This window comes from Lactuca virosa, chromosome 8, assembly GCF_052849685.1.
Source record: "Lactuca virosa cultivar CGN04683 chromosome 8, Lactuca_virosa_CGN04683_v6, whole genome shotgun sequence".
NCBI classification, from domain to species: domain Eukaryota; kingdom Viridiplantae; phylum Streptophyta; class Magnoliopsida; order Asterales; family Asteraceae; genus Lactuca; species Lactuca virosa.
In genome coordinates this window covers 58310322-58336941 of record NC_136433.1, presented here as the reverse complement: position 1 = coordinate 58336941, position 26620 = coordinate 58310322, and the positions used below count along the sequence as shown (strand labels likewise).

Below are 26620 nucleotides of genomic sequence, written 5' to 3'. Positions count from 1 at the left end.
AACTCCTAAGAAGGGCTAGAGAAAAGCCTTGAGACTTTGGGGGGATTTGGGAGAGAAGAGTTAGAAAGGTATGAAGAAATGGGCTGTTTTGCGCCTCTATTTATAGGCTGGGAACTAACCAACAGGGTGTGTTCTGAGCCCCAACACGTCGTGTTGAGGTTCCAAGTGTCACCATATGTTAGTAAGGCGTGGGGAAGAAGCAGTGGCTCAGATCGCGCCACATGTCACTCGTTGGTCACTCTGAAACTAATTATCTTCTAAAATCCATAACTTTTGCATACGAGTTCCGTTTTTGACATTCTTTATATACACGCGTAGTTAGCGACGTGATCTACAACTTTCATTTAGACTTCGTCGGCTAATTTTGACTTTATTTTTAAAGTTATATTTTAACAGGCTTAGACAGTTAAAGTCCGTTAAAAATTCATAAATTTGTTATCCGACGTCCGTTTTCGACTGTCTTTATATCGTTGAGCTCCTATTAATGAGATCTTCAATTCTTATTTAGGTTGTGTCAGCTAAAAATCGATCGATCTAAAATTCGATTTTCGGGTTGTATACTACTATGTCAAATCTTAGAAAAACCATAACTTCCTCTAACGAAGTCAGATTTGGACGTTCTTTTTACGTACATTCTCGGTTAAGCATATACTACGACTTTCATTTAGATCGTTGAGGCCAAAAAGTATTTTGTCAAAAATTCACTTTTTACGATACGCGGCGGCATGCCGGTTTTGTCGCAAAACTTCGACGGGTCGCAACTTCTTCGATTTAAGTCGGATTTCAGCGTTCATTATATGTACGGAATCCTTGTGATAATCTTCTATCAAAAAGTAATTTTTAACGCTTCTTCAATTTAAGTCAAATTTCAGCGTTCCTTATAAGTCGGATTTCAGCGTTCCTTATATGTACGGATTTAAGATTATTTATTTTAAATAATCTTCTATCAAAAAGTCATTTTAAAGCTTATTATCTCTAAATTGAATAGCCCGAATCTGCAGGCGGTACAGAGTCCAAGGGTGAAATGATACTCGGGGAAACAAACCCAAGTAGAAGAAACGAAATCAGGCTGAATCCTAGCATCACAAGCCCTAAAAACTGTACATGCAGGAAAAGTTCCAACCGACTTCAAGATCTCGATGTCATCATCGGTGAAGGTACAAGTTTCCTCATAAGACAAGATCTTCTGATCCGTGAAATCATCATCGGGTATAGCAATGATGCTTGTACGAGATCGAGTTGCTTTCTTGCCTACGATCAGAACTGAATAGGGACGAAAAGAAAAAGAAACAAGAAGAGTACCTTCGATAATACGTGATGAACATCGGAAATAAGAGCTAAAATAGTAAGATAAAGCTGAAGTTGAACGTCTTATTTATACAGGAATCACGAAGAGGTAAAAGGGTGATTTGACTTATTCCAACGGCTAGAAATCTATCCGTTGAAATTTAAATTACCCTATCCGTTAAACTTCAAAATCTTATCTCTTTTTTATTTTGTTTAAATTATACCTTTAAATATTGGATAACTAACTTCAATATTTAGCAGGAATAATTTGGGGGAAATTGTTAGGGCCAGGATCCTAGAATTACATCCAGGATCCTCAATATTTCCAAACCCTCAGGGTCCTTAAACATACTTCAAGATCCTGATTATTATCATTTATTTTCCTAACATCTATAACAATTATATTCTTCTTTATTTTTCTCACATGTGCAGAAATAGTCAACTAAAGACTTATTCTCAACGAAGAGTCATCTTAACTAGGAAAAAGACCCGGAATACCAAGCCAAAAAACGTTCATATGCTGATTCTCGGAGAATCCCGAAAATATCGGACTTCTTGTTATTAGCATTAGACTATAAATATCACTTGTATTACACACACAACACACACAATTAGCTCATCTACGATACTTGTACTTATATTTACACTTTCATCTCTGTAATCAACATTTTTAATCAATAAAATCATCAAGGCAGGTGATCATTATCACCTCCCAAGGTTTTGTGTCGGAGATCCTAGCAAGGATCAAGGGCTTTCCTTGTAAACCCTCGTGTTGTCTTGATTACAATTTTCTGCTCACTTCAATTCAAATACCACAACCTCTCATTCAATTTGGTTGAGTTTCACTTGTGTAAAATTTTATACCAAAACGACTATCATACTTTAATAGTTGAAATCATGATACATAAACAAATACAAAGATAAACAACACAATCGTCCATAGGGCACCAACTGTTTCACCTCTTTATATTCTTTCAAAACATTTATGTAGTTTCATTAAAACATAGAAGGATAACAGGAACCAAAGCCAATATGAGAGTGTATTGTGTGTGAGATTGTTATAGGAGGGAGAGATACTGAGTACCTACAACGATAACCGATCAGTGGTGATGTTGATGACTAGTGATCACAGTAACGGAGTGGATGGCACCACTCGAAGGAGTGTTGCTACCGGTCAGTGGTGAAACACGAGAGGCGGAGAAGGTGAGTCGACCACAAGGGCGATAGAGAACAACAGATAAAGGCCTATAAATGAGTCTGTGACAATGGATGACTATGATCTCAATGATTAGGGTTTCCTTGGTTTGTTTTCTAAGATTTTGAAACCAGACGTTTATGTTATTTTCAAAAAATTTAGTTTTTGATAATTACATCTGATTTTGAGATTGGTTATGTGGTAGGATGAGATTTTTCAGATTTAAATTAGTACATTTATTTGATTTTTTGATATTTTGAATTTTGAATATTACCGATCTTTTTGAATCTCAGATTCCTTTTCAAAATATGCACGAAGTGATCTGAAATAGTTCAAAATTTATGGAATTTTGGTATTATTGGGCTCAAAAGCGAGGGGGCCATGACCCCCTACCCCCTTAGACGCTCCGCCACTGAGTCAATCAAATGTTATTCAATGGTTTTTGAAACAAATGTTTAATTGATTAATTTGTTTTTATGAACAAAAACTCTTTGTAATTTTTGGGGTGTTACAACATAAAGGAACGACATTCATTAATTATTCTTCCTCCAACATTAAGGTGGTGTTTGTTTTTGTCTGTATATTTTATTTTCCTTTGCGCATATGTAAACTAGAGTCTCATATCCTCTTCTAACCTATGTTAGCCTAAAAAACACCCTTTAGACCTTTTTTAGCCTAAAAACACAAACCCTAAAATCTTCTAATACGGCTGAAATAAGATTTCTAAGTTTTTCTACAATAAAATGTGTGGCTTACATTAACCTCATTCATCAAAATAATATGTACATGTTTTTTGTCCTTTTTTTTTTTAAAATCGAATAGTGCATTAATGAGGCTAAAGTATCCTCATATTGCTATATGCGCACTTGTTTCTTCTGTATAAACGATTATAGCTTTTTTATTTTATATTTATTAAGTTTATTCACGTAGATCTTTGTTTGATTTTTTTTTTTTTTTTTTTTTCAATCATGTTGAAAGAAGATAGTAGAACATCAAAACCATGTTTATAGTTTTACGTTGTGGGACCGGAATAATAATAAAAAATGTAATATGAACATCTTGTTTTATTTATTGATTTATGTTTTCATATTTTTTATTAGTTGTTTGTTAGTAAATGTGTTATTTCTAAGATTCTTGTTTTGGTGTGTTTTTTGTTTCTTATTATATTACAACTTATTGGAGTTGTATTTAAATTTGTATAAAAGCATTGCATTTATATATGAATTATACAAGATATTAATATTTTTGTATATTATATAATATTTATATATTAATAGTTTATATTCTAATATGATTATATAAGATATTAATATTTTTGTATATTCATTTTGAAAATGTTCGTCAATATAGTTTAATAATTATATTAACATTTGCGCATGTATTGATATTATTTATTTCTTTTCTATAAATAATAAACTCAATCTCTTCATATTTTAATATAAATTTCTATTATCCTGCTTATTGTAAAGCATATAAATGTTAATAAAAATTAATTTTCTTTCATTTTTTATAATACAATCGTATTGTTTAAAAAATTACCTAACTATCCTATTTAAAAAATTACCTAACTATCCTACTGTCATTAAAACATGTAGTTTGTTATTATGGTTATTTTTATTAACAACACGTAGACGCTAAAAAACAAATAATTTTTTTTAGATTGTATATGTTAGATCTATCTCTTCTACGACAAATGTTTGTAGATGTGGTCCCACATGCTACATAGAATATGCTTTTGTAAAAACAAACAACACCTAAATGCAGCCTCGTCACTACAAGAAAAAGGCCATTACCGGCGACAAAAGTCGCCGGTAAAAATCCAAAATGTCGCCGGTAATACTAATAGCGGCGACGCGTCGCCGGTACTGAGTCGCCGCTACTGCTTCGTCGCTATTGATCACTTTGTCGCCGGTAATGAGAAAAGTCGCCGCTATTGACCCTGTCGCCGCTAATGATTCGTGTCGCCACTAATAACTGCGTCGCCGGTAATGAGTCTTGTCGCCGGTAATAGTGTCGCCGATAATAACAATTTTCTTTTTTTTAATTTTTTTTAATTAATGATTTTGGTTGCCGGTAATAATGTCGTCGGTAATTACATAACAATATTCGATTAAATATCAAAAATAATAGTGTCGACGTTAATTACAAAACAAACATCCGATTAAATATCAAAAATAATAGTGTCAACGCTAATTACAAAACAAACATCCGATTACAATTAAATATCAAAAGTCATAATATCCGATTAAATATAAAAAGTAATAATGTCGCCCGGTAATTACAAAAAACAACCAAAGTTTTACAATCTACCAAGATAGCAATTAAAGTGTGACAACATATGCAAATAAAACGCATCCTTACATACCATCATCTTCATTCCCATCGTTTCCTCGATTATTTTGGGATTGAAAAAATGACTACAGTTCATCCCTACATGCCGGGTCATTCAACATTGCGCGAAGATTTTCCAACTACATAATTAATAACAACATATATAAACTTATAAGTTAAATTATCAAACATAAACAAAAACTATCAAACCACGTTGCTATTTTTAAACTAAGACAAAAAACCAAAGTACGTTGTTATTTTTGAACTTGGGACAAAAACTTAATTACCAAACTTTTTAGCAAATAATCACCACAAAACCAAAATTATCAAATCAACATACATTTTACGATGCTAAAGTAGATTGCTATTTTTAAACTACGACAAAAAACCAAAGTATGTTGTTATTTTTTGCACTTGGGACAAAAACTTAATTACGAAACTTTATAGCAAATAATCACCACAAAACCAAAGTAGATTGTTTTACCTGTGATGGTTGTGATGGTTGTGGTGATGGTTGCGAAGGCTGTGGAATCGGCAGGAGAGCAGAAGGTTTACGGCCAATGCCTCTAATATGGCCACGTCGCTCTCCTAATACTTTCTCAAACGCAACTCTTTCTTGAGCGGGAGTTAACTGACTTTCACCTTGAGTTTGTTCTAACAGCTCTTCAACTAACCGATTCTGTAACTCCCAAAAGTGAGTAACAATTAAGTATAAATAAACATTTAATTATATGATAAAATTATAATTAAATACTTACATATTGTTGTTCCGCCTCAGCAGTAACAAATACACCATTCTTATCGGTATGAGCTTTGCGAAACGTTTCCACTCTCTTCAGGTTCTGTTTAAGTTTAAAAATTATATTATATTTTAAATAAATAATTACATGTATCGTACGTTACCTTCTTATAGCAAGTACTGCTATACGAGCTCGACCCCCCACAATTCACATTTGTTTGCATTTCACGGATTTTTTTGTTCCTTTCTCAAGCAATTTTGTGTTCGTCCGTTTGAAAATACTCAACTGCCTTCGCCCAGTTATCAACTAGCATACCCTCCGGAGGATTGGCTAATGCTCCCGGGATATCATCATACCCTCCAACTGACTTAAAATATTCTTTTGCGTCAGCTTTACGTTCTCGATAACCTTTTAACAAAGCTGCTTGAAAACTCTCTGTCAACAGATTAGCTTGTACATCCTGGTACATCTGATCAAAATCAAACTTTGTCTACAAAAAAAAAAGTTAACCAAGTAAAAAACAATTATAGTTAACCATATAAAATATATTTAAATAAATAATTACCGCTAAATGTTGTAATACGGTGTCCTGTATTGAAGGGGAAACTTTTTTCCAAGTCCATTTGTCAAACGGGACCATCTGCCACATTGTTTTTCCAACTTCTCGGGAAAACATGTCTTTCGGCTCTCCTACGGGATCAAATGTGATATCCCTATCATATTGCAAGCTAATTGGTTTCCCCTGGTTCCGTAAGATGGCTTTTTCAAGTTTTATATTTTTTGCTTTGCCTCGAACTTTCCTTCGGGCTAGTTCCTCAACTACAAATATAATTAAAAATTATTAGAAACGATATTTAATTTATAATAATTGAACAAAAATATTAAATAAAAATTCATAATAAGATTTATCGTCTTGCTCATGCTGACCAGCACCTCTACCACCTGGGATAGGTGGGTCCTCAACTCCGTCTCCCCCATGTCCACGACCCATGACAGCAGCCATGGTATACATAAACAAAATCCATATGCTCATCATTTCCTGAAAAACTATAAGATATACAAATATTCATACATAAACAAAATCCATATGCTCATCATTTCACATATATTCATACAAATACCAAATATACAATCTAATTTTCACAGATGGCAATTTTCACATAATTTCACAAACAAATACAAAATTCACAAAAAAAATGAAATAATAGAACCTGTAGTGGCGGAAATCAACAGATATGTAGCCGGAAAAATTGGTCTTCACCCGAATGTCCCTAAAGGCTAAACTACAAGTGGAAGTAAAACAACAATCAAATTCATTTTTTTTCTAATCCAAAGATAACACCACCAAAAACAAGAAATTGAACAATTTATTGCCATTTAATTATCAAATGCAGCTACAAATTGAAATTAACATACAAATTAGAAAGGAAACAAGAAAATCAACTTACCTATCTTCAAGAAACGGAGCTAGAAATCGGTCCCAAAAGCCCTAACCACACCTTGATCCTTAATCTCACACAATGTGGGGAGATATGTAGTTGGAACAACCAATTTGAACACAAACTCGGTATAAGGTGAAAGAGGCGACTGTGAGAGATGAAGAAACAGAAAGCAAATGGGTGAAATGAAGAACTGCGTGCGTTTTTTTTTATCTGCGTGAGCCTTTAGCAGCGACGCTTTTAGCGGCGACAACTAGGTCTTTACCGGCGACAATGGTCAATAGCGGCGACAAACTGGAGGGAAGGGTACCGCGTCATTTCTAGTGAACTATTAGCGGCGACATTTTTTAACCTTTAGCGGCGACACATATGTTGCCGGTATTAGGTTAGTCAGGATAAGAGACCCCAACCGTTGGATTGGATATCTGATCGAACGGCTTAGATGTAACGGAGGGGGAAAGTACGGATTCGGGTGGTAACCCTTTAGCGGCGACACTATTACCGGCGACATAGGCTTTTAGCGGCGACAATATCTAGAGTCGCCGGTAAAGACCATTGTCGCCGGTAATAGTGTCGCCGCTAAAGGGTGATTTTCTTGTAGCGCGTATGCAATATTAGTTGTCGATAGGAATAAAATGTCTTGTGCAATTTAAGAATGCTTCAAGTATTATATATATATATATATATATATATATATATATATATATATATATATATATATATATATATATATATATATATATATATATATGCCTTTGGTTCGACCGCCGAATCGAAACCTGTGTCGAAAAGTTTATGTCATGTAAAGAGACTCAACCGAGTGGATTTTGCTTTGAAATCCTCTCGATCAAGTGGTTTTCCAAAATCATGCATGCATTTTTCTTTAATGACTAGACCGAGTGGAGGTTAAGAATAATGTCCACTCGGTTGTTTGCCATCTTAAGCACGTTCCAAACTTAGCTTCAAACCATATGATCAAAAGCAAACGAAAATCATGCAAATCAAAGGTTCCTTAAATTTATATTAAAGTCCTAAGTATACAATATACATGATATACGATGACTAGATGTAATGTATTTGACTAAATTAGACATGCTCTAAGCATGAACTTTTTTCTTGTCCTAAAGGAAGAAAAAAAGTTAGAATAAACCGAATAAAAAGACTAAAAATAACTTAAACGAAATCATGAATGAAACCTAAATGAACTTGAAATGAAAAATGCAATACGACTAAAACAAAGTTTTAAACATGAGATAAAGTTGAGCAAAAACTATAAAAGAAAACTAAAACATTTTAAATCAAACTAAAGAAAAGAAAGTTAAACTAAAAACAAACTTTTAAACGAAAGTTTTTTACCCGATTTTAGTATTTATAATTTTTCATATATTTATATACATTTTTTTTATGTATTTAAAGTTTCATACATATTTATCTTAATTATACAAATACACTACGTACTTCCAACGCAATTATTGTTTTGTCCATGAAATCGTATTAATTAATGAAAAATTACATTCCGTTATATAGTTTTAGTTTTTGTTATTTTATTAAAATAATATTAAATATTAAATAATCATTTTTATTGATTAAAATGTTTGAAAGATGAAATTGTGAGAGATAGAAAAAAAAATTGAAAAAGAAACAAGGGATGAAAAAGTAATCATTCTAACAGTGTTATACATAATAATAATTATTATAATCTATGTCTACCGTAAAATGAGTGAAATTACTTACAAAACTTTTATAATTGACTAGTGGACAATTGAACGGATTAATATAGATCGTTAAGATAATAAACTTAATAATTTTTATAAACTAATATTTCAGTTATCTTTGGGAAAGTGATACGGATTATTATTTTTATAAACTAATATTTCAGTTATTTATGGGAAACTGATACGGTTTATTATAAAAGACACCACATTTTACCATATAGACATCCTAATTAAATTATAATAAGTTAATTATAAGTTGATTTTTTTATAAAGGAGTCTTATGGGATGTCTTATTAGTATAACCCTTTTTATAAACTGATATTTCAGATATCTATGGGAAATCAGTACACAGGAAATGGAATAAACAAACACAAATAGTAGGAGCTAAAGAATGTAAGATAGAGTTAATGGATCTGACTGAATTGAAATTAAATACACACAAGAGGACTTTATACTGTCTTCTCATTTTAGCATTTTCCGACCAAAGCACAAAAAGAAGTGTTTTTTTTTTTTTTTTTTTTCATTGATGACCCATCTAACCAAGTAACCATGCATATAAAAATACATTAAAGTTTTTATGATGAGTCAATCAATATACAATAGTAATAACTAACTATTAAAAAAATACAAAAAATTATCATTCAAAATAAGTTACAAAATTAAATAAAAATATATTTATAAATCTAGCCTTTTTTTTAATTATTTTTAAAAAAAATAGCTAAAACTAGTAACTAGCCAAAAATAGTCATTAAAACCGCAGACAATGCTACCTCGCTTTCGATTTCGTTGTGGTCTACAAAATAAAATTTTTCTCATTAAATCGCAGATGGTTTAGACCATTTTAGGTTTCATCTCGTTTCATCTTCGGTTTCGCTTGTTTCTTTGTTCCTGGGATGTCGAAGAACGAAATTGCAGAAGGTCATATTCAGTATGTGATTTGTTCACCTCGACTTCTTTTTCACATTAATTGTTTTTTTATGTTGACTACGGTTTCATCACCAACGTATTTATAATTCTTAGGTTTCACATACAGAATCGAAAAAAAAAATTATAGACCACAACGAAACCGCAGACGAATAACGAAACCGAATGCGAGTTAGCCTCGATTACAGTTTCAATGGTTATATTTAGCTAGTTACAAATTTAGTTATTTTTTACAAGGTAATTTTAAAAAAATGATAGATTTATAAATAAAAAAAAACTTTCTATTACTCCTCTCATGTGGTCGTCGAGGGGGACAAAATAGACAGTTGCACGGTGCCGGAATTCTAACTCCATCTCCTTCAAAATACTAGTTTATATAATTATATGTTTATTGTCTGTTGGATGATAGGTATATCAAAGAAGGCATGCACATGGGAAAAATCAACGAATTCATTAGTAGTATATGATGTACTTCAAATCCAGCTGGTTTTAAAATACAAGGTGGTTTACAAAGGTTGTGGTGTCGATATGTCATTGGTTGTTGCGGTTGTAAAGTTACTGTAACTTTTGTCATGGACATCAATGCTGCAAAACCCTACGCTAGTGGTTTTTATTATAACAATAATTGTTAGTAATTTTGAGTTTTCTTGTCATTGATTTGTTGGTGTGGTGTCAACGTTAGGTTGACATGAAGCAGAACCGGATGGGTGTATCGGTTATTGTCTACGTCTTTTTTAGTGTTTCAAAATAATTATTATTGTACTTTAACCTACAGAAATGGATCGATGCTGCTACGTGTCTGTTTTTCATTGGGAGTACTATATAAGCTAACTAAGTATACATGAGTAAGATTCTAAACTAGAGTTATATATATATATATATATATATATATATATATATATATATATATTCTAATAAAAGAATAATTTTATTCTCCTATCGACAAGTGTCATAGTATTACAACTTCTCATTAATATTATATGTCAACTATAATGTCATTTGTCAACATATTAATTATCCATTTCAAATTTTAAATTTCTTAGTCTAATTCAATTAAATTAATAATTGATTCTCTATTTTAAATTTCAAATTTTAAATTTTCTCACTTTAATGATATTAAATTAATAACATTATATTAAAAAATAAAATAAATTTAATACAAATTATAAGGTGATATAACTTCACATATTTATTTAAATCAACGATTATAATTTTATATAAGTAAAAAAATATCTTTTAAGTAATAATTATTTAAAATATTGACTAATAATTTTGATTTTTCAATATGAAAGTTTGATTAATTTTATAATTGTGGTTCTCACGGGTTATAAACTAGTATGTATATATATATATATATATATATATATATATATATATATATATATATATATATATATATATATATATATATATATATATATATATATATATAGAGAGAGAGAGAGAGAGAGAAGGGTTCAATTGAGAAAAAAAAAAAGGTTGAGAATGAGGGAATCATTCTCAGCCAATCATTTAATTAGCATCTTAACATAAAATACACGGTGACAAAATTGTAAATATGATATGATATCCTTCAATCACAGATACATAGTTGTGGATAATTTGATAACAATTCAAATTCATTACTACTCGATCGTTCATCATCCAAATTTCTTCTCCAACCTTCAACGATCATCCAGATTTCTTCAATTAAATCCTCGATCAACATCATCCAGTGTTAATCAATCATCCATCTTCGTCAAAAACACGTTCATCAACATCATTCAACAGTAGACAAAAAAAAAATCGTTTTTGGTTCTTTCAATCCAACCTTCAATTATGCTTGAATTCGAGCATATCTTCAACATCTATGATTAATTATACTCCCAGTGTCATTAGATCAACATCATCGATAATCAACAACAATTTCACTTCATGTCATTCATTCAACATCGATCATCAAACAAAACTTCTAAATTAAGGTTAGAAAAACATCAAATCATTTTTTTTTGAAAAATTTCATATAATTCTCTATCAATCTACTATTTTGTAAGTTTTAAATAGTCAAAGTATCATGTTTTTAGCATTTTTAAAAAAACTTACTTGTATGCACTCCAACTGTTTGATGAAATGCATAAACTAAATTATCACGTTATATTCACATATGAATATGTTTTCGCACCTTAATCAGTATATGATTATTAAAACACAAAACAAATATACAATTTTATATGTTATTCATATGTGAATAACATATAAAAATTATATATATTTGTGAATATACCTTGTAATATTTATATGTTAATATCCTGTGTAATATTCATAAGTGAATATATCATCTAATACTTACAAGTGAAAATACTATGTAATATTCACAAGTGAATGCATTATTTAATATTTAAATATGAATATGTTGTATCATATTCACAAGTGTATATACTATATATTATTCATATGTGAATATATTGTGTAATATTCATGAATGAATATACCATGCAATATTTAGATGTGACTAGAATGTGTAATATTCACAAGTAAATATACCATATACTATTCACATGTAAATCTACCATATAATATTCATATGTGAATATACTATGTAATATTCATTTGTGAATATACCATGTAATATCACATGTAAATATACAATATAAACAACATATATCATATAATATTCACATATGATTATACATTCATGTGTGAATATACCATATGATAGTTAGAATGTGATAAATCGCTATTATTATGAACTAAAAGTATATTTTTAACATTTTTATGTGTATTCACCTGTTTTTCAGGCATCGTTATAACTCAATAAAAGAATAACATTTCAATCAATGGTTGGTTCATATCCCGGTGGTTGACGATTGGTTGACGTAATTGAGAAAATATCATTGACGAAGACAATATGTTTTTATATTCATGTGTAAATGTTATACAATTTAATATATTCTTCATTTTGATCGTGTTAAATTCAAATGCAAATGATATTCATTAACCAATACAATGTTGTTTGTCTTAGTATAATGTTGATTTTACATGTAAAATAATATTGTTACAATATACAAAAAAACTATTCACAAACCAATTCTTATAGTGTATTATTTATTTTTATATATAAAGGTTGTATTCACAAAATAAATAAACCAACATGTATAGTTTATTCACATAAATAAAAATAACAGATTACAATGATGTTTTTACTAGTGTGATTGAAGTTAGTAACATTATCAGTAAATATGTGGTAATGATTTCTAAACTTTATTCATATATGAATAAATAGCATGTCATGATGATGTCATCACTAGTAGGAATGAAAATTTAGTGACATCATCAAAACAATTTGCCGCAATGAAGTTTAGTCTCGGAATTGGACGAAATTCGCATATTTGATGTAAAATGGTGCGATTTACAAAACTCACCGCTTCGCCGTGACGTACGGTGTTTTTCAGCCATTCAAGACTGTTTAGGGCTTCAAAATGACGTTTTTCTATTTTTATAATTTTCCGAAAATTTTTTTTATCATTTATTCACAAATGAATATAACATTAATAAAAATATATATGCTTATATAATTATTTTATTAACCTAAAAAGATTAGTTGTATGTGAATAAATATATATTTTTATCAAATACTTTTTTTATCTTTAATTTTATATATTTTGTAGTCCTCGGTTTTATTGACAGTTTTATTCATTTGTGAATAATACATATATATTCACATTTGATTATTACATATATATTCATTTGTGAATATTACATATGTTCACATGCGGATATAATTCTTATATGTTATTCACATATGAATTACAAATTTGCTTAGGACCTCAAAACAATGTTTTTTTTTTTTCGAAAAAAATACATTATCACTTATGAATAAAAAGTATGATTAATTTTTTTATAATTTAAATATCATTCATATATGAATATAGCATATAATAAACATAGTATATTCATATTTAAATATTAGACGATGCATTCAATTGTGAATATTACATAGTATATTCACTTGTGAATATTAGATGGTATATTCACTTATGAATATTATATGATATTTTCATATGTGAATATTACATAGTATTACATGGTATATCACATGTGAATTTTACATAGTATATTCACTTGTGAATATAATATGATATATTCACTTATGAATATTACACAGTATATTCACATATGAATATTACAATGTGTTTTCACAAATATATATAATTTTTATACATTATTCACATATGAATAGCATACAGACTTGCATATTTGTTTTTTTTTAATAATCATATACTGATTCAGGTCGGAAAACATATTTATATGTGAATATAACGTGGTAATTTAGTTTATGCATTTCATCAAACAGTTGGAGTGCATACAAGTTAACTTTTTTTAAAAATGTTAAAAACATGATACTTCCAATTCAAGTTATCAATTCCAAATCATCATATACTTCCGATTTCGACTTTGAAGCGTGCAATTCCGATTTTCATTTCATTCCAAAAAAATATCCGATTTCAATTTTGAAACCTTGAAATCCCGATTCCAGATTTCTTTGTAATACTAATAATCAAGACGCGAACTGTTCCGATTAGAATATATGTTTCAAAGCTTCCGACTTCAGATGCGACATCCTATGTCTGATCGATTTCACATTTTGATTTTGATTTCCGAAAATCCGATTAGGAACCTGTGAGTACCGATTCCGAGTCCTTCAATGTCGATTGTGACTGCGAGTCCAGAACTCCAATTCCAATTTCATGAACAACAAAGAAATTCCGATTCCAACTGAGTTCGTTTGCGAATCTGGGAAATTCAAATTCGGAGTATTCAACAAAGAAATCGATGTTACGTATTTGAGATTGAAGGTTGTTATCATATTTACAAGTTTACCACCGTGTCTTTTATGCTTAGATTAAATGAGTGGCTGAGAATGATTCCCCCATTCTCAACCTTTTTTATTTTCTCAATTGAACTTACCTCTATATATATATATATATATATATATATATATATATATATATATATATATATATATATATATATATATATATATAGAGAGAGAGAGAGAGAGAGAGAGAGAGGCTTGGGTTATTGTATTCTAACTAATTATTATGTGGATATAATAATGATTGTGAGCCAATCATTTTACTTATTTTAAGAAGACAAAATGGCAAAATTGGTCCGTGTGGTCGGCAAATTTATGTGTTTTTTGTCCAAAACGAAATGTTGGTGCACCACTGGTCCAAAATTGGATATTTCTATTGTTTTTGGTCCTTATCAACATAAAAAGACTATTATACCCTTATATTTGTTTTTTTTAATTTTTTTATATTTATTCAAATGTTTTTCATTAATTAAAATTGAGAAAAAGGTCTCTCTCTCTCTCACACATACACACACACACACTGGTGTTTCCATTCCACGAACATACCTAACAAATCAGATTAATAACCTTCACCCCAAAAATCATCCCCTTGATCTTAACCTTTGTCGCCATCTGAGTCAAATAGTCGGTGGTTCACAAATCCGCTTGTGGGTATCTGCTCAAGTGAGTTCCCTTCTTCCCCTTCATCGGAAAGTTGTCACCGTTGAGAATCAAGCTGAGATTGATGTTTCTGAAGCTGGACAAGAGTATTTTTCGTATTTAGGGCAAAAAATCCAACAGGAGGCTGCAAATCAAGCTAAGATTGATGTTTCTGAAGCCAAGATGAAGGTATTATGTTGCTTAGGTTTTGAATGGTAGATACTCAGTTTGTGATTCATGATTGATTGTTGTTTTAGGGTGAAATTGGATCCAAGCTTCGCCAAGTCCAAACGCTTCAAAATGCAGCGAAGATAGACGCAGAGACAAGGACAGGGGAAGAAGGAAGAGATAAAGGTGAAAATGGAGGTGAAGGTGTTTGAGAACCAGAGGGAGGCTGAAGTGGCTGAAGCAAATGCAGAGTTGGCAATGAAGAAGGCAAAGTGGGCCAAGGATTCACAGGTTAAATTTCTATCTGTTTGACCTAAACAAAGGTACAAGGTAACAAACATAACACAAATTAATCGAATGCGATTAATCACCTATGTTTCACGAAATTGAATTTCTATCTGTTTAACCTAAACAAAGGTACAAGAGGCGAATTGGGAGCTTTACAGAAAGCAGAAGGCAGCTGAAGCAATTCTGTACGAGAAGGAGAAACAAGCGGAGGCTCAGAAGGCGATGGCGGAGGCGACACTCTACTCCCGCCAACAAGTCGCCGACGACGAATTATATGCAAAACAGAAGGAGGCAAAGGGACTTGTTGTTCGTGCTCAAGCTCAAGGTACTTACATACGCACACTTTCTGGTGCCATGGGAGGTAACTATCGAGCTTTAAGAGATTATTTGATGATCAATGGAGGAATGTATCAAGAAATCGCCAAGATTAATGGAGAGGCAGTTAAGGGTTTGCAGCCGAAGATTAGCATCTAGACCTGGGCAAGAGTATTTTTCGTATTTAGAGAGAGAGAGAGAGAGAGAGAGAGAGAGAGAGAGATATGAGGGGGGTAGGGTGGTCAATAAAGAAGATGATCCCATGGACTTAGTGTCTATTAAATAAACACTAGCAACCAAGATTTAGTGCCTAATAAATAACCCTGGTAGATATGGACTTAGTGCCTATTAGATAAACCCTAGCAATGATGGACTTCATGCCTATTCCTGTAACACCCGGAATCCAGAAGGCCAGTTAAGGAAAGAAAAACCTTAAGTCAAGAAGGTCTACTCGTCGAGTCCAAGGAGGGTAACTCGACGAGTAGAAGCAAGACTAGAACGCGGGTGGAAGGACCTACTCGACGAGTTGGTTTGGATTTGAGAAACCCTAAATCCGGGTTTTGTACCCTATTTAAGCATCCTTAACCCACACCCCTTGGCCTCATTTATAGCCTCCGTTCTCCAAACCCTAATCCACGAAACCCTAGAGCCTTGTGTGAGTTTATGAGCCATTTTGAGTGACCCTTGTGTGATTTGAAGCTTGTAGAAGAATAAGAAGTTGTAGGACTCCAAGAGAAGATTGTAGATCCAGAAACAACATTCCATCCTCTTCACTTTCTGGTAATCAAGTCTCTAACTTGATTATTGGTTTCTTAAATCTATTTATTTCATCTTTATGAGGGTTTTTGTCCAAGAAGCTTAATCTATGGGACATGGACGTCCCAAGCAAGGATCTCTTCAGATCTGGAACCATTAAGGGTTGTTATGGCATAAAGGTGCAGACTTTATGCCATTAGAGCCCCATGCAAACTATGGGGATGTCATTTTGGCCCTTTTGAGCCCCAAAGGGTCATGCATGGAGGAAAAGGCAGAAGCTTTATGTGTCCAAACGATGTCTAAGGCCTAGATCTATGTGAGTATGCTTTAGTTTGGAATGTTATGGCTTTTGGACAAGAATCTATGTCTTAAGGAGTTAGAGTTTGAGCTTAATCCTTTTAGGAAAGGTATTAATGGGTAAAGTTGGAAACTTTACCCCTCTAGTAGTATTTCCAGAGTGTATACGAAGCTTGGGGTTCAGGTCTGAAGTGTAGGGGCTTAATCTACTAAGATGGCCCAAACAGACTAAGGGACTCGGCGAGTCCAGGGAGGGACTCGACGAGTTGAAGTGAGTTGTCTCGACTATGATTACGGTAGAACTCGACGAGCCTGAGGATGACTCGACGAGTTGATTTGCTAAATTGCGACCTTGAGTAGCCAGGGAACTCACCGAGTCAGGGGGTGACTCGACGAGTTAGATCACGATTTCAGGATTCTGATAGGAAGAACTCGTCGAGTTGATGGAGCCACTCGGCGAGTTGAGTCAACTCGGAGCATTGATTTTAACCATTGACTTTGACTTTGACCAAGGTTGACCCAGTTTGACTTTTGAGGGCATTTTGGACTAAGTGTCATTTTGGGTACTAATAGCTCGGGGAGCCGAAGGAGCAGCAGTTCGGGGAATTGCCAGTTAGCAGCTAGAAGAGTATCAACAGGACTTCAGTAGTGCAAGGTGAGTCTCCCCACTGTGTGCATGGGTATACGGCCACAATGTCGGCCCATTTAGTTTATGTATGATAGGAAGACCCGGGGGTTAGCCCTAGGCATTGTATGATAGTACGTTATTCCGGACCAAGGTCTGATGTCGGGTGATACCCGAGGAATGTTTTACGTGTTAGATTATATTTGCTGTATGTGTGATACTTGTATGTGCCTGGTAGGGAGGTGAGTGTGGGCGAGGTCCCGTATCTCATCACTAGCTGAGTATGGATGGGGTTCCATGACTCATCAATACCAGAACAGGAGCGGGTCCCAAGCTAGGTGAGGCCTTAGAACAGGAAATACATTTATAATATGTTTTCTTTATGTGCTAGTATGTTTATTTGATTGTATGAGTATAGTGGGCGAGGCCCAGAGACAGGCGGGGCCTAAGAGAAACAGATTTGTATACCGAGCGTGGCTCGATGCCAGGCGGGGCCTGATGCCGGGCGGGGCCCGACGCCGGAACGAGTTAGATGTCAGGCAAGTCCCGACGTAGGGGCGGGGTGTAACACCCGGTTCCCGGTATGTATTTTAAATATAAGTAATTGCATGTTTTACACTGTGACGCGACGAGTTGGAGGCCCAACTCGTCGAGTAGACTGGATTATGGATGCGAGTTTTAAGTAATCCACTCGACGATTCGGGAGCCCGACTCGACAAGTAGGACTGACTCGATGAAACCCTAATATTTAGGGTTTACACCCTATTTAAACACATAATCTTGTCCCACTTCAGCCTCCATCATCTCTCACTGTCCAGAAAAGCCCTAACTCGAAACCCTAAAGCATTTGGAGTGTTCTTGAGCCATTTTTGTGTGTTTGTGGTTGTTTGAAGCTTGAAGAAAGAAGTGGAAGCTTGGTGGTTCCAGAAGAAACAAGTAGATCCAGAGGTTTTGCTTCATTTCCAGCTCATTCAAGGTAAAAAGCTTCAACCTTGACCATATATCTCTTAGATCTCTAGTTGGGACAAGTTTCTACCTTTTTCTAAGTTTTAGTAGAGCCATTTTCAGGATTTTGTGGTTCTAAGGGGGTATGACTTCAGATCTGGAACCATTGAGGGTTCCCATGGCATAAAGGTGCCAACTTTATGGCCATGGGAGTCCCATGCATCTTTTAAGCCAGAAACCTCATGCATGAACGTCAAGTTCGTAGCTTTACGTGTAATATGGACCCTAGGAGGTCAGATCTATGTTTTGGATGCATTAGGACCATCTGAAATCGACTGAATAGTTTTGGACATAGAGGGACTCGGCGAGTTGCTTAGGTGACTCGACAAGTCAGGTCGCATTTTTCCCAAAACCCCTTCTGATATCGAGTAGTGTGTTGAGTTGGAAGAAGACTCAGCCAGTTGGGTTCATTATGAACCTGAAGATCAACGTAATCGACGTGTTCAAGGATGAACACGGCGAGTTCAAGGCAATATCCCAACCAGATGAAGATGAACTCGACGAGTTCAAGGATGAATTCAGTGAGTCAAGGACTAAACACCTTAACTCGGATCAAGATGAAGTCGACGAGTTCAAGGATGAACTCGACGAGTCAGTTGTAGAAGGTCCCGACTTTGTTTAAAGGAGAACTCAGAGAGCCCTTGTAGGGCTCGACGAGTAGGGTCGAAGTCTTGACGTTTTCATGATTTCGGAACTCGACGAGTTGTGGGGCCAACTCGGCGAGTTGAGGCAACTAAATGTTGACTTTGACCTAGAGTTGACTTTGACCTTGACTTGAGTTGACCAAGTAATGGTAATTAAGGAAGATTGTTATGTGTAGGATCTGAGAGGGGTTGATTCATGCAGCAAGGACAATTCAGACACTTTACGACATCGAGGTGAGTTACCTTCCAGTAAGAGTGGGTCTACGGCCACAATGTCGGCCCGCTAGTAGGAGTTGTTTGATTAGATGATTGTCTTTGTGATAATTGTCTGGGTTGCCGCTATCTGATATGCTTTATGTGCTAGGATGCTATGATATATGTGTTAGTAGTAGTAGGGGTGAAATAGTCCCCGGTTACCGGTTGAAAGATACCGAAGGGGTAGACAATGCCCATGCATGCCTAGCAGTATGTTCATGATATGTTATTATATGATAGTGGTAGGGGGTGAAATAGTCCCCGGTTACCAGTTGAAAGATACCGAAGGGGAGGTCAGCTCCCGGTTACCGGTTGAAAGATACTATAGGGTCGAAATATATTGTAAACAGTCGAAGTCTGTTTGTTTGTACTATTCGTATGTTTTGTTCACTTCGTATATTTTGTTATGTATTTACTAAGGTGTCTTTTGTACGAAGCTTAACGTCTAAGCCTTAGTATTTTTGTACTTCCTGTTTCCTATAATAGGAGCTGAGCATTAAGCAGATAGTAAGAGTCAGAGAGTGATTGTAATAAGTTCACCCTTTTTACTATCGTTCTGTACTAGTGTTCATCGGAAGTAATAGAGCTGAAAACAGATTATATTTACTTCTCGTGTTCAAATTACATTTGATTTACTCTGATTTGATTCATACTCGATTCATCACTTCATCAATTGGTATCAGAGCAGGAATCATAATCTGCGATCTGATTTTCACTCTGATTCAAAAGGTTTTTGAATCAAATTCTGATTCAAAAAGTTTTCGCACCTTTTGAAGTGAAAAGTGTTTTAGATCTTCAGTTGTGATTTGATTCTGCAACTGATTTGTTGAATCGAGTGTTCTACTTGATTTTTCTGTTCAATTTAGCAATTTGCATTCAAATTCTCTTTGATTTCTCAGAAAAATTCAATCCGTACATCAATGGCGAACTTCAACTTAAACTCACTGACTTCATACTCTCAGCTGCTAGGATCTTCAACTAAGATTCCTATGCTCATTCCGGAATACTATGATCAGTGGTCTGATCGTATGCAAGACTACTTGAATGGAATCGATGAAGAGCTTTGTTCATGCATCTCAGGGAGTGTTACTCTTCCGACAAATCTTCAACCAATTGGATCTTCATATGGTACTACGAGTGTTGATGCTCAATCTGATCGTATGAAGAAACTTGAAAAACGATGCATAAGGGAGTTACACGGTGCATTGCCTCCAGTTGTGTATAACTATGTCAGAAGTTGTACAACTGCAAAAGAAACCTGGAATAATCTCAAAGAAAAGTTTCAAGGAAGTGAGAAGACGAAAATTGATTCAGTTAAGCACTGTTTGATTGAATTAAAAGATTTTAAGCAAATGGATGGTGAGTCAATTGAAGGTTACTATGATAGGCTGAATGAGTTGATCTATAAATGTCATCGTCATGGCATTACAAGGACAACAATGGAATTCAATTTGACATTCATCACGGGTCTAAGAAAGGAATGGAGGAATGTTACTTTAATGGTGAAAACACAACAGAGTTTCAACACATCATCATTGAATGATTTGTATAATCTGCTAAAGACTCATGAAGGCGAGGTAAATGAGATGGCTGAAGAATCGAAATTAAGCTTGGGTGGACCATTGGCTTTAGTTTCGAAAGTTTCAGAAAAGGAACAGGTTGAAGAAGAGAATTATGATGAAGAGGGGTTTTTAATGAATTCAGATGATGAGGCGGTAGCTTTTTACTCAAACAACAGAGTTAATTTTTTTTTTAAGAAACCGTTTAATCCGAAGATGAAGCAGAGTGAGGGAAAAGGAAGTTTCGTGAACAAGTCTACAGGAGAAGAGAAGAAGAAGTTTGAAAAGAATGTTGAGAAGGTGACTGAGGTTAAGAATAAGAAGAAACTGAAAGGAGATTCGGGTGTTGACTGTCATTATTGCAATGGAGCAAATCATCTAGCAAATGATTGCATGCTTCGTAAGAAGGAGGAGAAAAAGAATAGGATAAAGGACGAAGCGTATTATGTGGGGAGATTGGAAGAGGTGCGTTCGAAGGCAAAAAATTTATCATTGGTGGCTAGAGGTGAACAGGAGGAAGAGGGCACATATCAGATCTGGTCTTCCGGATCCGATGATGAAGAGATGCGTAATCCTACGCATGGTGCCATGTTTGCTGTTGGAGGAAGATTATGACGAAGAGGTGACTGGTCATTGCTTCATGACCAAAAGTACTGATAAATATCCAATGACTACCAAGGTACGTACTATTCTTCAGTCTTTCAATATTCCTTTAAGTGCATATGATTCTGAATTAATTGTTTTTGATGATACTGTTGCTTATTTCGATGCTTTGGTTATCTCTGCTAGCAATGAGGCTAAGAAATCAACTTCTCAGTTGATAGACGTACAGAAGAAGTTAGATGCCAAAAAAATAAGAATTGAGTGTTTAGAATTGCAAATTACAAACATCATGTATGATAGGGATTCTTTAAGCAGTGATGTTAAAATGTTATTAACTCAAAGAAATATATACTGTAATTCTGCAAAGCGTTTGTATGCGAAATTGACTGCTTTACATCATTCGTCTGATATTAGCAAAGAAAAACATAGGAAGTTATTACCTTTTCTTGCTTTCGAAAGAGAGAAAATTGATAGTGTCTTATGATTGTGAGCAAACCATAGCAGAATTTGATAAAGTGCCTGATAATCGATTTGCTTATGGTATTGTTAAGATAGATGAATATTTGAATGCTGATGAACTTGTTAAAATTGTGAATGATACCTTAACCAAGAATGAACAAATCAAAATTTTGAAAAGAACTGAGAATTCGAAACTTGACTCTCAATCCAATTTCTCTGATGTCGATGATAATTCTAATAGTTTCAGCGAAATCAATGAAATTGAGGAAGAGGAAAGTGTCGATTGTTCACAGTTGTCTGTCATTAATGTCACATCTAAGTCTAAAGGAAAAAAAATGTAATGATTCGTTGGTTAAGAATGACACTGACAAACCCTCAACTTTGAAAGTTTGTGATTTCGACAATGTAAGTGTCAGAGATAGTCAAACAGATAGTAGTGATGATGAGGATGAAGCCCAAGTTTCGAATGAATCTAAGCCTAACAAACCAGTTTCAAATGAACCAACCATTTCACGTGTTGTTGTTGATCAAGTGTTTGGGGACACTGAAAACTTCGACAAAGTTCTGTCTGAAAAAGGAGCCCATTATTTGGAAGCAAATCAAGTGGTGTATCCAAATTTCAAGTGTACAGATGATGTTGTTTTTCCAAATCAAGTGTTTGTCACTACTGGAAATGTTGAAAACATTAAACAAGAATTCAACAAAATGGTCGAAAATGACAACAAGAAAACAACAGACGAAGGATTCTTTTCAAATCTAAGCATTGTCGAAAATAATCTAACAAAGAATTCGTATGTTTTTCAAAGACAAAAATCTCAACGAAAATGGGTTGAAAAACAAAAAGCTGAGAAAGAAGTTTCAAAACAAGTTGTTGTGGAAAATGAAAGTGTTGTCAAATTAAATTCAAAAGAATTTAAAGAACAAATAGAAAAGTTTTCAAAAGAAAATGAAATTTCAAAAAGACAAGCACGAAAGAAAATTTTCTGGCAAACTGTTGAGTCTCGAAAGAAACAAAATGGTTTGACATTGAAAACGTATGAACACATAAAGACTAAATCTGTTGAGAACAAGTTTTCAAATTCAGCATCTTATTCAGACCAAAAGAAAAATCACGCTCAATCAAACAACACAAAATCTGAATTTTATCCAAAAACAAATTCTTTGAAAGTTCAAAATGCAATGTTTTCCGCAAATGTCAAAAATACATCAAAGAGATTTCAAAATCAACCCTCAACAAAACAATTTTCTTCTAATCAACAACAAAGATTTTCTCAAAAACGAAAATTTCATAATCGATTTTCTCAAAATGCAAGAGTTGGAAATAATGTTGGAAGTCGACATGCCATGGCATTTCGTCCTAAATCAAATGTTGATTTCGTTCCACAAAAACCGAATTATCCAAATCCGTATGGGAAGCAGAATTCGAAAGTGTCATATACAAAGGGTTCGTCAAGTGTGAAGAATATCGATCATTGGCTTGAAGGACAAGGGAAGATGTTCCAATCTCGTTAGTATTCCCAACAACAGATTCACGAAGCATATGAGCAATATTTGAATGATTCGTCAAACGGAAGTTCCTCTTCCAAAGATTCAAATATTCCAGTGAAAACATGGAAACCAGTTTCGAAAGATAAACCAGTTGCAAAACAAACTGAGACCAAAAAGGCGAATGTCAGTGACAAAACTAAACATTCGAAAACTTATATTTTTGTTCCTTTACCTAATGATGTTGACTTAATTGATACTTTCAAATCAAAAGTTTGTAATTGGGTTTTAGGTTCTTCTTTTCACTCGATTTTCAAAGCTAATAACCAAGGACCCAAACAGCCTTGGTGTGACATCCCCATTTTCACGGCCAGAAAAGACCGATTTTGTTTATGCTTTATAAAAATCAGAGTACCCTTTTAATAAAAAATGTTGCAGAATTTGTTCCCAGAATAACATGATAAATACGTTATCAAATCATTTCCGAAGAAATGTATTTTATTCGTTTTAAAACATTGGGATGTCATCGTTAATACAGAAACATAAGCATAAACAGAACTTACATTCATTTACACTAGTGATCTACATCTCTTTTAAATCTCTCAGTGTAAAGTAGCTTCATATCGACACCTGTGATACAAATAAGCTTGAGTGGGTCAGGTTGGGAAACCTGGTGAGTACATAGGGTTTTCAACCCACAATAATGTAATTATTATGTTTAAACATCAAACAATCAACCCAATTACCCATCCCCGTTATCTTCTTCACTCTTAAGGATCTACCCTAAGAATCATCTATCCTGCACCTGTTCATTTCGAAGTCCATTACTTCTAGGGTTTGTATAACCGACACTAAGTCCATAGCTGCCAATGCTCGTTCGTAAAGCACTAATTCCATAGCTGCTAAAGTTCATTCATCGGGTACTAAATCCATAGCTACCAGTGTTTATCTAATAGGTACTAAGTCCATAGCTACCAACGTTTATCTAACAGGTACTAAGTCTATAGCTATCAGCGTTTATCCAATAGGTACTAAGTCCATAACTACAAACGTTTATCAAACCGGTACTAAGTCCATAGCTACCAACGTTTATCTAATAGGTACTAAGTCCATAGCTACCAACGTTTGTCTATCAAGTACTAAGTCCATAGCTACCAGCGTTTATCTAATAGGCACTAAGTCCATAGTTGTCGATGTTAATTTTTAGGCACTAAGTCTATAGCTGCCAATGTTCACTCATATCATCTTTCATCTCTCATCATTCATCTACCCATGTTTTACCCAACATATTCGTAGATATAAAATACATATACAGTTTAAATCATTTAAAACATGTATAAAATCGTTCATCCAGCATAGATAACAAGTATACAGACAATATGCACACATAGCACGTAATTTATATAAAATACTTCATATCTATGTGTAAGATGAAAGTAACTATGCACTTACTTGTTAAAGTGATGATTCCAAACTCAGACATCGCTTCACTTTTAACGATTCTATTTTCCTTCGACGAAACCTAGCATTATTATCGCTAAATTTTAGTCTAATATTTACCGTGACTAATTATTAGTCTTAGCATTATTATTATTATATAAGCGTTTAAACAATATTTTCCAACCACTATGTACAGACAGGGGCCAGACATAAAACACCAGAGGGTAGGACCATTTTGACATATAGCACTTCTGAAATCCAACAACCCTATGCGGCCCTTTAAACCAGATTCCACGTACCGCGAGTAGTTAAAAAGATATTATAACGACACTTACATAACCCATAATAATAGCTCAAATAATTATTATAAGGTCCTACTAACGTTACTATATTTAAATAAAAGCTATATTAAAAATTAGGTAGGCGTATCTTACCTACGAGGGGGTTTGGCTAGAAGCCGGGCTCTGCAGGGGCAGGACTTCCGAGCCGAAAGCTCTTCTTCTCGGAGCCGTCGAGTGCTCCAGGGCTTTCTTCTAGCGCTATGGGAGTTTTTGGGAGGTTTAGAGAGAGTGTAGAGAGAAGAAAGAATGGGAAATGTGTGAAGAAAATGAAGGTGGGAGAGGTTCTATTTATAGGGTGAAATATGGCTGAACTTGGTGCCACATGTCACCATATGGTGGCAAGCCTTGGGGAGAAAGCAATGACCAAGATTGTGCCACATCATCCATTTTCGCACAACACACTTCCGACTTCTAAAATCTGTAAATTTCGCATACGAGCTTCATTTTTGACGTTCTTTATATCCACGCGTAGGTAAAAATAAGATCTACAACTTTCCTTTTGACTCCGTCGGCTAATTCTCGACCGATCTTAAATTTAACAGTAGAAGGTGACTACATTGTTAAATGTCCGCGTAAAATTCATAACTTCTACATACAGACTCCGTTTTCGTCTGTCTTTTTGTCGTTGAGTTCCTATTAATGAGATCTTCAATTCTCATTTAGGTCGCATTGGCCAAAAACCACTCGATCTAAAATTCGAGTTTCGGGCCGTGCACTGCTAGGACAAATCTTAGAAAAATCATAACTTCCTCATACGAAGTCAGATTTGGGCGTTCTTTTTATACACGCTCTCGGTTTAACGTATACTACAACTTTTGTTTAGATCACTAAGACCAAAAATTCTTCTATCATAAATTCACTATTTGCGTAGCGTAGTGTTGTGCCGTTTTTGTCGCAAAACTTCGACGGGCCATAACTTCTTCGTTATAACTCGGATTTCGGCATTCTTTATATGTACAGAACCTTTGTGACATATTCTACAAATTGGTTAAGATTACTCCTTATAAATAATCTTCCATCAAAAACTTATTTTTGATGCTCATTTTCTCTAAATTGACTAGCCCGGATCTACGGGCGTTACACTTGGGTACCTAAATTCTTTCATTAATTGCAGGTTTTATGTGACGAGCAATATGATGAGAAATGGTACATTGATAGTGGTTGCTCTCGTCACATGACTGGACGAAAGGAGAATTTAAGAGATTATCGAAGTTTGGAAAATGTTGGAGTTGTGAAGTTCGGGAACAATCACAAA

General features: G+C 34.1%; 1 pseudogene; it reads left to right on the top strand.

Moving 5' to 3' along the window:
- Positions 1-14768: 14768 nt before the first annotated feature.
- LOC145130386 (flotillin-like protein 4 pseudogene) lies at positions 14769-16055 on the top strand (annotated as a pseudogene).
- The last annotated feature ends 10565 nt before the right edge of the window (positions 16056-26620 follow it).